General features: G+C 40.3%; 1 long non-coding RNA gene across 1 annotated transcript in view; it reads left to right on the plus strand.

Moving 5' to 3' along the window:
* Positions 1 to 15,900, plus strand: part of LOC121712086 — a 47,674-nt gene that overhangs the window by 16,118 nt on the left and 15,656 nt on the right. The window contains exon 2 of the long non-coding RNA XR_006032501.1: positions 5,991 to 6,100. This is a non-coding gene — a long non-coding RNA (uncharacterized LOC121712086). The remainder of the gene's footprint in view (positions 1 to 5,990; positions 6,101 to 15,900) is intronic.

The following is a 15,900-nucleotide window of genomic DNA, read 5'->3' on the forward strand; positions in this document are numbered from 1 at the left end:
AACGTATTGCAGATCGGGTAGCCTAAATGCCTAAAAGTAAAGTTTTATTCCCACATGTTCTTCAAATATGTGTTACGGAGGATTAGTAGCTTGCGGAATGTCTGAAATGAGTTGAAATAATTAAATAGCCTATTTTGAGTTCAGAGAAAGGCCTACAGATGCAACCCAATTCAGAAGTGGGCATATAGATTACAGTAATAAGGATAATTGAATGTTTAAGTAGCCCCCATTGACTGATTTAGTGTATGCCTAATCCTGTGAACATTTCAGATGCAACACCATTGCCAAACGCACATGGCAGCAGGTGAAAATGAAACACAAAAACATTATTTAGAAAAGTAGGTTTATATAGTTATAGCTTGCATTAATATTTCTTAATTATGAAAACATGTAGGCCTAGCTTATAGCCTTCACTTGGCCTTTGTTTTACAGCTAACAAGAAAAAGGTGTCTTTGAACACTACTGTAGGAGGAAAGGCACCAGCGTGTTTTACAGTAGCAGAAGAGTTGGCCATCGCAAATAATAGTGGAAGGCCGATTATGGAGGGGTTTGAGGGAGGCATTCGGTCGGATTCTGGTGCTGTGGAAATTGGGGATGCACGATATATCGGCGGCCGATATATTATTAGCCGATAAGTGAAAAAATGAAAATATTATTATCGGTCCGATAACAGAATTCTGGCCGATATTTTTTAAAGCCCTAATTTAGGCCTACGTAAGGTCCGTCTGGCTACACTGAGCTACTTGAGCTTGGTTGGTTATACTTTTTCCTCAATATAATGTCAGCGGTGTGAATGTATTTCACCACTCTAACAAAATCTGTGGATATGCGTTCATTTGGGAATCTGTGCATCTCAAAATCCTCTCGTGAATGATCCGCCATTTAACCTTAACAGAGCGGAGCTCAGCCCTATCTAAAGCCGTCTCGTGCTGGTGTGTTTGCACTTTACCGCGCTGGTCGGGGAAACAAATAAACAAACTCGTTAGTGGGACGAGTACATAAGTAGGCCTAGTTCTAAGTTGTGTTTTAGTATTATATTTGCATTACTTTAGCTTGGGTTTTGTATTATTACCTAGAAATATGCTAACCATTCGTGCTTCAGTTCCAGACAGGTCATCATAATAAGTTATTAAAACCTTCTGGGCTAACTCCTTTTATTTCTGCTGCAGCAGATAAGATACAGTCTGAGGAGTTGCAGCTTTATTCAGTTACCCGCAGTTGAAACTAAACCTACTGTAAGTTTCACTCACAAACTCTGATTTGGTCGCTATACTGTAGCTTATTCCAGGCTGAGCCGTTTATGAGCGTTTAGTCCTAAATGAAAACGATTCAAACTCTCTAGCCACTCACTCGCAATTCACTGACGTCAGGTTCACTTAAAGGAGCCACACATACTGTAGGGCTAGGCTACTGTTATGTTGTTGACTGCCATACTATTGAGGACTATTATGAGTTCTGTCCATCATTTGGTGGTAGGTAAAATTACTGCAATAAAATGATGCTTATTAAATGCTTTCCCCAAATCACTTTTCACAATTTTTGTGTTATCGTATCGGTATCGGCCACAACAAACCAATAAATATTGGTTATCGTTATCGGCCCTAAAATTTCATATCGGTGCATCTCTAGTGGAAATGTGTAGCCTTTATGTGCAGGGTACAATAATATGACATTCAATTCAACAAGTTTGTTAAAATTGTGATTTTAATTTATTAGGCCTACTGTAGGCTATGTCCGATTTATTTTAGGCTATTCTTGCTCAGATTTTCAGCATACTGTAGGCCTATGTCCGATTTATTTTCGGACATACAGTATTCTTGCATCACCGATGGAATACATGAATGTCCACGTACGGGCATTGCTATGAGACGTCTTCCTAGATCATCTGACAAAGATAACGAATTCCCTTGGCTGACAATATATATCTTCATAGAGAATATCGTCCGGGTAGGCTATATATATTTTCTGGCGGTCTCTAAAACCCCTCACCCTGCGAAGAGAGTCCCTCACAATTTGCACTCCAATGTCGTATGGATCATTCAGGTGCGCCGACATGTCTCGGGAGAAATTGTTAGTGGAGGGGTGGTACTTATAAAGGGTGTGGTTAACGGAAACCTAACGGAACATAACCTGGTCGGAGCAGGTTTGAGATGCAGCGTAAATTGCCATGGCAGCATACCTCGGTTAAAACCTATCCACCTTTTGGAGTACGGGTTAATCGGGAAGTTACGCCACACGTGATCAAGTTACTCTCGAAGTTACCCAGATAAGCCAGTAACCCCGCTTCGTAGTACAGGCCCCTGCTCCGTAGCAGGTTAACTTTCAAGCTAAATTAAGCTGTGTTGCAAAAAACAATCAGTTGGAAAACGAGTCAAAAAAGATGGTTCCGTCAACCTGTGCTTTCGTCACCTGTAGCCTACAACTTCAAAAATAGAAGTAGGCCTAGAAATGTTTTTTCCAACAGTGTCACCAAGCATGGATTTACACATTCACTAGCTCCAAAGAATGTATGAAGATTATGCGATTAAAAATGTTTTAACTTCACATGGGTGTGGTTCTTGGAATCTTGCTACTCTGCGTCACTTACTGTACGTTCGGTGGTGGTGTAACGTGCAGCGAGACGGCATAGGAAAGGAATTAGGCTACATTCTTGCGTGCTCGCAGGTTCGCTTCTTTGATGAAAGACATACTGTATGTCTACTGCTGATAAAGGGTCATGCACATTTGGTAGGCTGTTCAGTGACAGCTTTGCCAGTGGGCTATATTATATCTGATGCAAGCCAAAGGATAATTCTGTAGCCTAAGCAGCTAATAATTAAAACTGCTTCATGTGTCGACGATTGTTCATGAATGTCAAATCAACTGTGTGCTACACAGATTAAATACTAGGCATACATTAAATTGAAAGCCATTGCATTTTTTTTTTTATTTCAAACACTTTGGGACGTATGGGAGACAATAGGCTATTATGTTGATAGGGCCTACTAATTTATTTTATGACCACCTACACCTAGACAATAATTTGGAGTGAACACTTTTAATCTAAGAACATAAGCTATAGATAGTTTTGAATATCCATATGCATATCCATAAGTTGTTTTTGAGTTTATAGTATTTATTCATTCACTCGTTTGTTCGAGCATAGACTGTATAGTCTATGTGTTCAAGAGTGAAGCCAATCAAACTTGCAATTGATTTCAAACCATTAGCATTGTTGTTTTAAATGTATGCTTTCATTATTCTCCAATTTCTGTAGGCAATCTATTTTTTTCTCTTGATGTTAAATTTGATGATCGATGAAAATCCTGTAGATGGCACTTGCCAAATCGAACAGAAATCGTCTAGTATTGTCTTAATTTTATGACATATATCCTCTTTTCATCAATCTACTATTTTGGTCTACCTCGTGCATGAGCAGAGATGAAGCTGACTTAAACCTCTCTTGAATAAACGAGGCCAAGATGCCGCTAACTTGAGTTAATGGAACGGCTTCTGCCCCAAGTGAAAGTCTACGCTAGTTCAAGCCAGGCTATTTCTGTTAAGCGCCGCCTTCATTAGCGAGGTTGATGGAATACCCCCCCGACTGCGCCTTCACCATTAGCCTACTATTATTTGTTGACATACCTGAACGAACTGCAGCTGTTCCTGAAGTTCACTTTTTCTAATGTGGAGACACAGCACTCAAAAAATACTCCATAGAAATGCATGGGGCTAGTTTGTCACGCCAATATGGCCGTTGTCTACACATATCCCACCCCTTCCTCGGCGAAACGTCGACATGTGAATACATTGAGCCAATCATGTGGTGTGATGTGAATACATTGAGCCAATCATATGGTGTGTTGTGAAGACATCGTGCCAATCATATGTTGTGATCTCGCCGCTGGAGCAAGATTGGTGTCGTGAAGCCTTGCGCACGCGCATTTCTGCCGAAATGGATGCCCGACGAGTGCCCAAAAAGCGTTGTCATATGGCCGCCGAGTGGAGGGACTTGCCTAAAAGGACTTTGCTATAACCTACATCTGTCCTCTGTCAAATACAAATGCATTTCCAGCTTTGAACAAAACCGTTCAGGAATTATTACAGCAAAAGTGTGATGTGCGTAATGTTTCATTTGTCCCTCCTGGTCGGGACTGTTGAAACATCAAGGGGACGAATGAAACATAGGCCTAGGCCTACAGTTTAAGTGATATAAACGTCCCACCAAAATTTTACTATGAATGGTACTCCCAATAGGGGTTATTTTAGATAGATTGTTGCAGGGCTATACGTCTTCGTGCATGTCTGATAACAACTCATTGCCATCATCGTGAAGCGTGTAGCGGTTTTTGAAATATCATGTCCTGTGGATGATTCTGCCATGTTTATAGCTAGAACGGTAAGCTTTCCCATTTATATCATGTTTATATTGTTGAAAATGTTGTTTTTACGTGGGTTAGCCACGGCATATCCAAATAAGTAGGCCTAGGCTTAACGACCCACCGGCCGTCAGTCTCCATAGGATATCATGTGAAAACTCGATCCCCTAACCTGGTGGGCCCAAATGTATTTTCATCTTCATAAAACTGTTTGTCCATGTCTCACCTCCATAAATGATTGTTTAAACACAGATATTTGTGCATTTAATTACAATACATGGAGTTACAGCCTGGTCGGGAGGATTGAAGCTTGTTTCAATCGTCCCGACACAGACATAGGCTATATGTCACCATAGCTTGTTTTGCTTTCCATGTAAACAAGCATGCGATATGAAAGTCTGGGATTGTGGAGAACTAAATGGTCTACTGAATAAGCATTAAGTCAAACCTTTAATTGAAAAACACTCATTAATAATAAAAAAAAACCGCTGATGAAGTTTACTTTTGCGTATCAAAACTCGTTTATCGCCTGTAACTCTGTGATACAATGACATAGCAGGAAGATATTTGGCTGATAGAAGGAGGTTAACATGCTCTATGTTTTGACCAAAGGACGTCTGTCTATCATCGTTAGCCTACACTCTGAGAAAACTGGAATGTTTCATTCGTCCTGTGTTTCAATCGTCCCAGCTCTCCTACTCTTGAATGCCTTGAAGTTATCCCCACTGTACGGGGAGGGGTTATGAACAAGGTAGATATCGTGGAAAGCCAATTGGGGCAAGCCTGGGGCAGATAATAAGGGACAAAAGAAATCTAGGGGTAACAAATAAGGATCGGAGCCTAAAATTGACATTTTTTCCACATATCTCTCTCTCTCTCACATTCAAATGTGCAGTGTGGGCGGCCATACTGGGCGAGATCGGTCGTAAATATGGCGGCGTTCTATTTGATAGTGACGTAGGTGACGCCTATGAATAGGGACTACAGTCAGCACTACCGGCGCTGCTGCAGCTGAGGTGAATAAATAAATAATCAAATAAAAAATATATTCTTCCCCCTTATCACCCGGCTGTGACATACACCCACGGGCCGTAACCCTGGCATCACTGGCCTAGAGTAACACGGCGAACATCGCTCATATAGGCCTACCTATATACTATATATTATTATTATTTTTTTTTTTTGACGACATAGGCTAGTTAAGGTGGCAGGCGTGTGTTGCAAAGTGCTGCGGGAAATCCTGTTTTATATGTTAATGTATATTTAGATCAAAAAAGGGGTGTGGCAGGTGATGCCATTTAAAGAAAATGTTCAAGGGTGCCGTCAGATTCTGAAAGGACACACCCTTACCTATCAATTTATGCAAAAAAATTGCATTCGTACCTTATCTCACACTTATGCCCACATTCCACAAAGTACCTGACTATACCTTTTGAACTATTCTTTGACTATATTGCCCTTCTATGTTTTTATTTGTTAAGCTTATTACTGTATGCTTTTGTAAAGCACATTGAATGACCTTTGTAAGAAATAAATAAACTTGACTTGACAGGCAGACAGTGCTACACACGTGGGTTCATCGCAGGAATTCTCCTGTAAGGTGCAGTAGATTAACAATTGTTTGTCTTCTAGAGAAAAACGCTGAAGGTATTGTGGTGACTGGTAATAGCAAAGCAACGCCAAGCTACGATCAAGTTATTCCTGCATTAGAATTCCTTCAGCAGATAGATGAAGATGGGCAGGTGAGTCAAGACACAAATGTAGTCAAATGTCTCGGTTTAATTCTGTTAAGAACTAGTGTAGTTAATGCAGGTTCTAACCAATTTAGTCAAACATAATGGCCCTCATTTATAAAACGAACGTACAACATAAAACAGGCGTAGGACAGGCTTACACTAGTTTTCATCTTGATGTCAATTTTTTTTTTCCTAAACCTGGCACCTAACAAAACCTGTACTGGTGTGCGTTTCCCAAAAGCATAGTTAGCAACTATGTATAAATGTACATGGTTGTAATGTACATGGTTGTTTGAACTATGGTGGTGCAACTTACATAGTCCAAATGCATTGTTAAGCTACACGAGCATTTCCCAAAACCATAGTTTCAACGAACACAGACTGTCGTAATGTTGAAGTAGTTCCAACTACACCCCTCGGTAGAATGATCGTAGAACGATAGTTCCAGGGATTTTCATGTCAAAGATGTCACTAATGCCAGTTATTTGTGTGCAAATGCATAATTATAAATGGATTTCGGTTTCAGGTTGATATTTTACACTTCTAACCACCATAAGACTTACATATCCATGTTTTATATAGCGTTAGGCAGAAAATACATAATTTAGAAGTCAATTTGCAGCCATGTGCACACAAGTCCGTTACACACCTGCAGATAATAATACAAGGTGCATACTTTTTGTCAGTCAGTTGAGAATATGTAGCATTTGATTTTTTAACATGGTCATGGAATGGGGGGATAATAAACAATGGGTAAACATTGTTTAGGTAAACAATGGTATAGGTATAACAATAGGTAAACAATGGTGAGAATATTGTAGTCAAAATCTGTACTTCGACACAGATTCGAACTCCCGGATAGATGACTGTCATATGCTGCACACCGTAGGATCTCATCAGCTTTAACGCACTATGCCACAGAGCTGATGACACAATAATGGCAGTGTTTCCCATACATTGACTAATCTGTGGCGGGGCGCCACGAAATAAAAATCGTCCGCCACAGATGAATATTCTATGTTTAATTTAATTTAATTTAAATTAAATATAAGGTCAAATCCTTGCATTGCCATTGAGCTGCGCTTTTTACGCACGCAGCCTTTCCTTGCCCTGCCCCGCTCTCTCTCGTAGCCCGCTGCCACCCCTCTGCATGTGCATTTAACAAAATATTCACGATTGTTGAAGGATTGTTGTTGCCACATAGAAGCATTGCATAGAAGACGTCTGGCTAAATTGCTATTAAATCCGCTTAGCATCGTGACCATGCTGCGCAAATTTGTTCAAAACTGCTGCATTGAAGTGAACTCTGCTAATGTCTTATCATAACATAGTAGGCTACATTGAAGAGACTAAACTAAGTTAAGTTATAAAATCAAGCAGTATCTCAAAGCTAACGTTAGAATACTGTTTGGATGTCGAATTTAGCATCCTTAGCCTACTTACAGCTGCTTGTCAATTTCGTTGAAGGGCTCATTTTATTGACTCTGACACTGAATGTTTGCAAAATCCCGATGTAAATGGAAATTCAAAAGGGCTTGTCCCAAGGAGAAGTACGAACCTTTATTTTAACTATGTAGAAAACGTTATGAATTGCATCCACACATCAGCAGCCTTTCAACTGTGTCTTAAAAAGTGACAGGCACTCAATTAGACCTATACACTATCAAGACCCCCCCCCCCCCGTAGATGGTAAATAATAATAGAGTACACTGTTTCACCAGCACATTTAATTGACACATGCATGTATATTAAAGTTATTTCAAAGCATTTGACCTGGCGCTAAGCCCCGCCCCCCTTTGTTACCGTGTGAAACAAAGCAGGCTTTGAGGACGTTTTGATTGATAAAGGATTTCATTTCCTCCAGAAGCAATCAAAAGGGACTTAATTATGCTATGGAGGGGTATATTCAAAACTTTAAAGGTCTCATCTCATCGTTTTTTCATTAATTTTGCAGTGGTCTGTAGTATTGATGAATGCCCTGTGAGCCGGTTTTGGTGAAAAAAATGCTGTCCTGCGTCTGTTTCATGCTGTTCTAGTTTGGTGGGGAAGGTGGGCGGGGAGGAACGACTGGATTTCGCCTCTAGTCATGAATATTAATGACATGCTAATGAATTCACCTCTGATTGGCTAACAGTACTGTGACGCTTCCTCCAGTGCATCCTCATCCGATTCTGCCTGTGCTATGCTCCATATTCAACTTTACAGTGCTAAAACTCGAGTCAAAACTGTTGCACAAAATGTCTTCGGAGATACAACTTCATGTGTTTGATCCTAATATTCGAGTAGGAAGAAGAACCGCTTCCTGATCGTTTGTCGGTGAACGTTGGTTTAATAGAATGGTAACAATTGCCTGTCAGCTTAAAATTTCTCCTAAAAGGTAAACGTTTGTGACAATCGTCATCTTGCTTTCAAGTAATAAACAGTTGGAAACGTTTTAAAATAAAGACCTATTGTATACAAGGTGACAAGCTTAAAGTGGAGGCGAGTAGCCAGATCACTGTGCAAAAACCACTGACGTTAAAGGAGAACTTGGCAACTATTTCAACGTAATAAACCCGTTTATAAATCATTTGGACAGTTAAATGACCTGTTCCGGTGAAAATGGTGACTTTCCCCGCTGCCCCTAGCGTCCCCAGGCGGAAAACCAACCTTGCAACATTGAGACTACCGTCCCGGAAAGAGAAGAGAGAAACAAGAAACTTGTTTTAAATCATGTTTCTTACCTTGTAACATCCACATTGTTCTGCTGAACTTATGCTAATCATTTCGCTAGCTTGTAAACAAATCCATGTGCTTTATTGTTACCTTTTTCCACAGTTTGTAATAGCATAATGCACAATTTCTCCAGCAGAGGGGGAAATATAGCTAATCCTGCCAAGTTTCCCTTTAATGCTAACTAGCTAGTTAGTTGAAGATTGAGACTGACGGCCAGATGTACGTACATTTGCGAACGTAGCGTTATCAGCGTCATGGACACATCGCAGATTGCGAACGCTGTCAGTCCCAAATTTCTGTCGTATTTATCAATCGTTCAATCCTTAGTGTAAACTGCGCCTTTCTCTGCCTTTCTCCGCCCATAAACGCAATTTACGAACGTCCACAACTGAATGGCAGCGCCTACCTACAAGCGCAGTTGAATGAAGTTAACTGATGACAACATTAAAAAGAATCAAACGTTTAGCGATCATGAAATAATACCATACATGATAAGATCTAAACAAGCAGGGAGATAATGAAGATCAGTAGTTCTACTCAAACTACTTGTGCACGTAGGCTATGGAAGATTGGTCAAATCTAGCAAGTAGGAAAGTTTAAGTGAATGACGTGAAAGTGAAAGTAGGACATCCTCCCTTTGCCTGTATGGTGCTCTTGAGCACTAGGCATATTGTTGCAGTTTAGAATGTCTTATTGCATTTTGACCTGCAGGAGGAGCTGGAGAGTTAATCAGTGTTAATTGCCATCGGAATAAAGCCGGTGTCCTGTGGTCTGACTTGCGCTCTCGGTTCTGCTCTGGCCTGACGCTGTGGAGGGCTGGCTGTAGCGATTCCCGATTGCCTTTTCTTTATGCACTACACATACACGTTACTGACGTGCATGACACTTTATTTTATCTTTTGTTGCCTCTCACTTACTGACTTTTGTAAATATATTTGTAAATAAATTAAGATTACTATTTAAACGTTGCCCGACGGTGTCAGTCTTCCCTATGTCCATTCCCTTTGAGCCAAGGTGTTTGTGACATTGGCTAATGAGCATTTTCATCTTGGGATTTAACAGGGAACCTGTTACTGTGGCCACGTTGTTGGATTAGTAGCCTACATTATGTTGCAAATGCAAGAGACGACCTGGGGGGTATTCCAGAAAGCAGGTTTACTGGCTTAACTGGGTATGTTAACCCAGAGTTAGCGGTAAACCTGGGATTTCAGTTCCAGAAAGCTCAAAAATGATCAGGCTATGTAAGTAACTATGGTAACATAGGCTCTGAACTGAACTGGGTATGTAAACCCAGAGTAAATGGTAAACCTGGGATTTCAGTTCCAGAAAGCTCAAAAATGATCAGGCTATGTAAGTAACTATGGTAACATAGGCTCTGAACTTAACCTGAACAAAACCTACCCCCTACCAGGTTATGTTCAATTATGTTCGGTTATTTTAGTGCATGTTCAATCAGGCCGCTATTTTTACACTTGTCACGCAATGGCGTTTCATTTTGACAAAGGTCCGATTCACAAAGAAGCACAAAATCACGTAATATTCATCCGTGTAATTCACCGTGAGAGGGCGATAAGACCACGACATCACATGATAGCCTATCCATTCTTTTCCAAACGAGTTTTTCAAGAGCGCTAGAGTTTTTTATCTGAATCCTAAATATAGGCTACTTCAAAAAAATTCTCCATCCCTACATTACGCATGGTGGATTAGAATAGAATAAAATAAATCTTTAATGTAGGCTAGCTAGCCTACACCATATGGACATTTGTGTTTGGCTCACCAGACAGATGGACAACAACATCTCAGACACATTGAAGATAGGCTAATTAAAACAAGTACAGTACAAAAAAGGGGAAACAGCCTATAGAAAATTAATAAATAAGTTTAAATATAGCTGTACAGCTCAGCCGGGTATGCATGTTGTCACTAAGTTTGGTTAAGAATGCTGATGGCATTTTTTTAATAGGCTACACACGCTCTCCGACTGGGAGTTTTTGTAGTGTAGTCTTTGTAGAGCATATCAAGCAGTTCCTGCGCAACTTCATTCGTTTTCCTGGACACAAACCCACGAGGATCATTAAAGTGTAGTTTCACCAACTGGCAGGTCAGCATCACTTATTAAATTTTCCAAATGTGCACCGAAATGTGTCCAATAGGCTACCCATGCCTTCCGACATTCACCCTTCCGATGATGGAGCGCAAAAGTTTAACTTGGCCCACAGCTGCAGGACCCGCGTTAAAATAGAAAATTACATTTGGGATTCTCAAAGAATTCCATGGCCCACTCAACCTGTGACAACTAGGCTAGTTTAAGAAAGCATCATTCAAAGCAGTCAATACAATACATGATGTCCAGTGAATTATTTAATTGTTCTTTTGACATTAAATAGGCTATCTTAAACATTCGCATTTACACGGTCAGTTAGGCTATTCTCTGCCAAGCAAGGTCTCGGACGCAGACGCTTAAGTATTGCTCTTTTTTTGTAATTACAGTTCTCTCCTCCTCGTAAGCCTCGACTACTCCACCTCTAAAAATTACGGTGCTCTTCTCCGGTTTCACTCATGGTTTCGACTCTCAATAGATGATGCCTTTATAAGTTCGCCGTGAAGCGCACAACTCTAGGTTATCTAACACAGGGTTGATTGAACTAACTGGTAACCGGTGTTTTGGAACCGACAGCTCGGGTTTAGTCGCCACAGGTTCAGACAACCCAGAGGTTAAGGTTTATCTCAATGTTTGTTAAACCTCCTTTCTGGAATACCCCTCTGTACTGTAGGCTACTGTTGATGAAAATATACCTTGTTTACTAGGCACTCGGGGTACCGGCTAATGGTATTACACGTCCCCATGCTCAACGTTTCACGATGGTTATCCGTCGGGGTTTTTTTAGGAAATAAACTCCATAAATAAACATTAATTTGTAATATTATGCTTCCTCCCTGTTGTTTCCTATGAAGTTGTTCGAGCTGATGTCCGAGTCTGTTGAGGCTGGACTGTCATTTTCACTAATTCACGGATTGGAATAAATGCAGAGACCAAATTTCCCTCACGGGATCAAAAGAGTATATATACTTATAATTATACTTTCTGCGTTCTAAGGGTGGCGCTTAGAGACAGGTCAATTGTTAATTTACAAAGTCAGCCTATGAACCAATTAATAATAATAAAAAAAGAGATGAATCACGGATTAAACTAAGGTAGTCCATAATAAGGTAGGCCCTATTTTCGTGACCTGGCGCCTGGCGGAAAGCGGATTATTATCCCAGCGCAAAGATTATTCTGATCTTGCACGTTTATTGAACAACGCGTCAAGGGGTGTGGCAATTAACGACCTTAGGAGGGGTCTGGCGCATTATCTAAAAATCACTATTGTATACTACCTAAAATGCATTATGCCACTTCACTTACCAAGAGAAACCTGGTCAGAAATCCATGACTGATGATCAACAGTGATATGGGTGGGTGCACAACGCACCCTGCTTCTCTCATTCATTAATGTGTACCAGCGCACATGCAAAACATTACAAATTACATGATTACAATGGGAAACATAATTAGAATAAAGATCTTACGAAATACATCTCACAATGAGTAGTTATCCACCATCATTTGCAAGTTGGTAATGACGGATAAAATTGATTAGGCGAGAGGCGGGAGGCAAATATGAAGCACAGCTGAAGACGCACTGTCACGAGATATAAGCAGCTCCTCTGCAGGATAAAAGTTTTTTATTCAGTCATTCGAACATTGTTGGGGTAAGTGTTGCTTTTTCCAGGCTATGTTTTCGATGGTAACCCATTGTCAGTCAGTAGTGAAAGTAATTGATGAAAGACGAGACACTACAGGTAAACATTTTAACTAGCAGATATCACTATGAAACTTCCCCAGTTGATTACTTACATTAATATGAGAAAGTTTTCTGTAATTAATGTTTACATGCAAATTAGGCATTATCTAATTAAATATGCACTAATTTGCATGCATTTTAAAACATGAAATATGAGCATTGGATACAGCCAGGTTCAAAATTCAAGTTTTCATTGTGTTCACATATTAGATGGAGGAAAAATACAGAGGGATTTATATCTACTTTTGTTATCCTGTAAATCAGAAAATGCTGTCAATAGCCTTAAAAAAAAAACATTTTTTCCATGTTTTGGAAAATGTCATAAACTAGGCTAGGAATATATCAACAAACCCCTTTGTAAAAATCTTCTAAATATAGTTAGGCATATGCTCATTAGTGTTGTCGACAATAATCGATTCGGCGATGCATTGCAATGCGGGGCATGCACGATTCAGCATCGATGCGGCAACGTGCCATAATCGATTATGTCACTGTTTATTTTCTGGCCTTGAGTGGACAATAAAGTTGTGAAGTTTCAATTACTTCTGGGGGCATTTCCGGAGCAACGTTGTAATGACATGCGCAGCCTGTAGCTACATGCTAAGTGGCAGCACTAGCTAGCATAACAACAACACTAAAGAATCAAGATGACGGAGGGAGATGAACGCGATAGACAGGTAATTAAAAACGCACCCAAAGCTTAGAAAGCGGACATCTCAGATTGTACGAAGTTAATGGGAAACTAGACAAGACGTACGCTGTGTGTAAAACCTGCCACACTAAAATCAAGCACGTTGGCAATACAACTAACTTCACAAACCATGTCGACCGTTGGCATCCTGAGTTGGCTTTGTTACTGTGTGTGCAGTATGTGTAGGAATTTCATCAATCGTTGCCCCTTGAGGTGGCTGTGATGCCCCTTTGAAAATCAGAGGTTTACAGGCCACGGTGGCCTTGGTGTCCCCTTCTTTCGATATCCTGTTTTGCGTCCGACTAATAACGATTTTTATTTAGCCTATGGCCTGTCAAAATAAGCATTCACAGCGCAAGGCAAGAAAGTGCATCCAAATTCACCCATTCGTCTCAGTTGAACTACTCGCGAACGAGCCTACTCATCACACAGACATCACAAGTAAATAATATAATTAAATTTAATCATAAATTCTACTGAAGGTTGTGCGCCCATCTCCCTACCCATATCGGTGGGATACTTCACGAACCCATCGTTCAACGCATAACAAACCATATATCAGAATAAACAGCTGACCTGCGTAAAGCGGTCCCCTGCACAGTTAGCCGTTCCAGAGTAATCCAGTTTTGAATTTGCAGCAAATTTCGACATGCATGGATGTCTCCAAATTTGAGCTTTAAGTTGTACAATGTGTTTAAATTATTAAACTTACTAAAATGCCATATCCAATACCCTGTACCATTCAATTTTATTTTATTTAATGATATTTATGTCAAAGATATAGGAGAATGATAATACACACATAGCAGCCAATAAAATCTGTTGTTCAATATCTGACTGCTTGTATTGCCTCATGACCTCAAAATTTGCCTTGTTTTGTGCAGTAGAATTTTGATGCATCGCAATGCATCGTACAATCGAATTGAATCGAATCGTTACCTGGTGAATAGTAATCGAATTGAATTGTGAAGGCAGTGCCAATGCACACCCCTAATGCTCATCAGTACGTAGGCTCTCATGAACTAAAAGTGCGTGGCGGGCCGGGAACCGGAACTGGGCTAGAGGGAACCGGATAACTCCGCAATCTCCTCCAAGCTCATCTTTGTTGCCTTCATGATTTCCTTTCTTATATTAAAAAGTTGCTATCAATTATCAAAAATGACAAGCCAGCCAGAACCTGCCACTCTCTCATGTGTGCTCAGACGTGTTCCCAATTAATGGAGAAGAATAACATTCATTCACATTTGAGAGAGAACCCGAAAAGTATAATTGTTATGTAGCATGCTGTTGGTGTACATTGACATTGTAAACATTCTCTAAGAAGATTAAAAATCAGTTTACAATAAAGCTATTTATTGGCTACATTTTGGTGCCCCCTCTGTCTCTTGGTGTCCTACGCACAGTGCGTGATCCGTGTGGTGGTAGCGGCGGCACTGCCAAACACTTTCCAGACCTCTGATTTTCCCACTCCTGTAGTAGCGTCGGTGAATTCACCTGCGGCAAGTTTTACTTTTCACCAACTCCATCCTCTTCTCCAGGCTAAAGGCATGCACACAGCGATGTCAGGTCTGCCTCCGCCCCTGTCCATGATGCACGTTGCACACAGCAGCCAGACTTTCTTTACGGTGAACAGCAGCGATGATTAATAAATGTTTTTGTTTTTTTCACTGAGCTGAAAAGATTAAGCCTGAGGTCCAACCCGACCCAAGTCATTTGCTTATATTTTCGACCCGAACCCGTGGGTCTCGTCGGGTTTGTCAGGCCGACCCGACTCGTTGAGAACTCTAGGTACTTCTACATCAACTGCTAACCGACAGGAAAGGAAATCAAAAGTTTAGCGATCAGGAACTGTCAGGAATTTTGCAAACACAGAAGGATTACATAGAGTGGCCATGAGACGCGAGGGAACATGGACGTGTTCTTCATTTGAGGATTGTAACCGATTACAGACGTGCTTTGCTGTTGTGTACTCATTGGCAATTTCAAGTGAAAATGGCTTCACATTCACAACCTGTCATACATGACGCTCCGCCTTCTTTCATATAGAAGGTGTGGGTGTATTTGGGTTTTCAACAAAAAGCAAATAGAAAGGACCTTGACATGCACCATGCCATGACAAAGTTTTTGCACTACCCTCCTAATAAGTGTTTGCACTTCAGGTAAAGTGTAGAAGATAATATTCACAGAATTAAATATGACATTTGAAGTGAGTTGAACAGTCTTATTTTCCTTATTTTTTGTATGCCTTTGAATAATATGGCATGATTCATATGACATGAATCGCAATATACAGTACAATTACTTGTATCATCGCAATATGTTAAGAATCGCAATAATATCGTATTGTAGCCCAAATATCGCAATAGTATCGAATCGTCATATTTTTGCCAATTCCCACCCCTAATATAAATCGTACAAAAAAATAAGTGATAGTTTTGAAAACTTTGAAAAGATTGAACTTATAGGTTTGTGTTGTACCTATGACTTATTTATAAAAAATATATATTCTTTTAGTTTGAAAGTCCAAATTGTCATTCAGCGCAACTGTCCTC

The sequence above is a fragment of the Alosa sapidissima genome, chromosome 6, assembly GCF_018492685.1.
Source record: "Alosa sapidissima isolate fAloSap1 chromosome 6, fAloSap1.pri, whole genome shotgun sequence".
In the NCBI taxonomy this organism is placed as follows: domain Eukaryota; kingdom Metazoa; phylum Chordata; class Actinopteri; order Clupeiformes; family Clupeidae; genus Alosa; species Alosa sapidissima.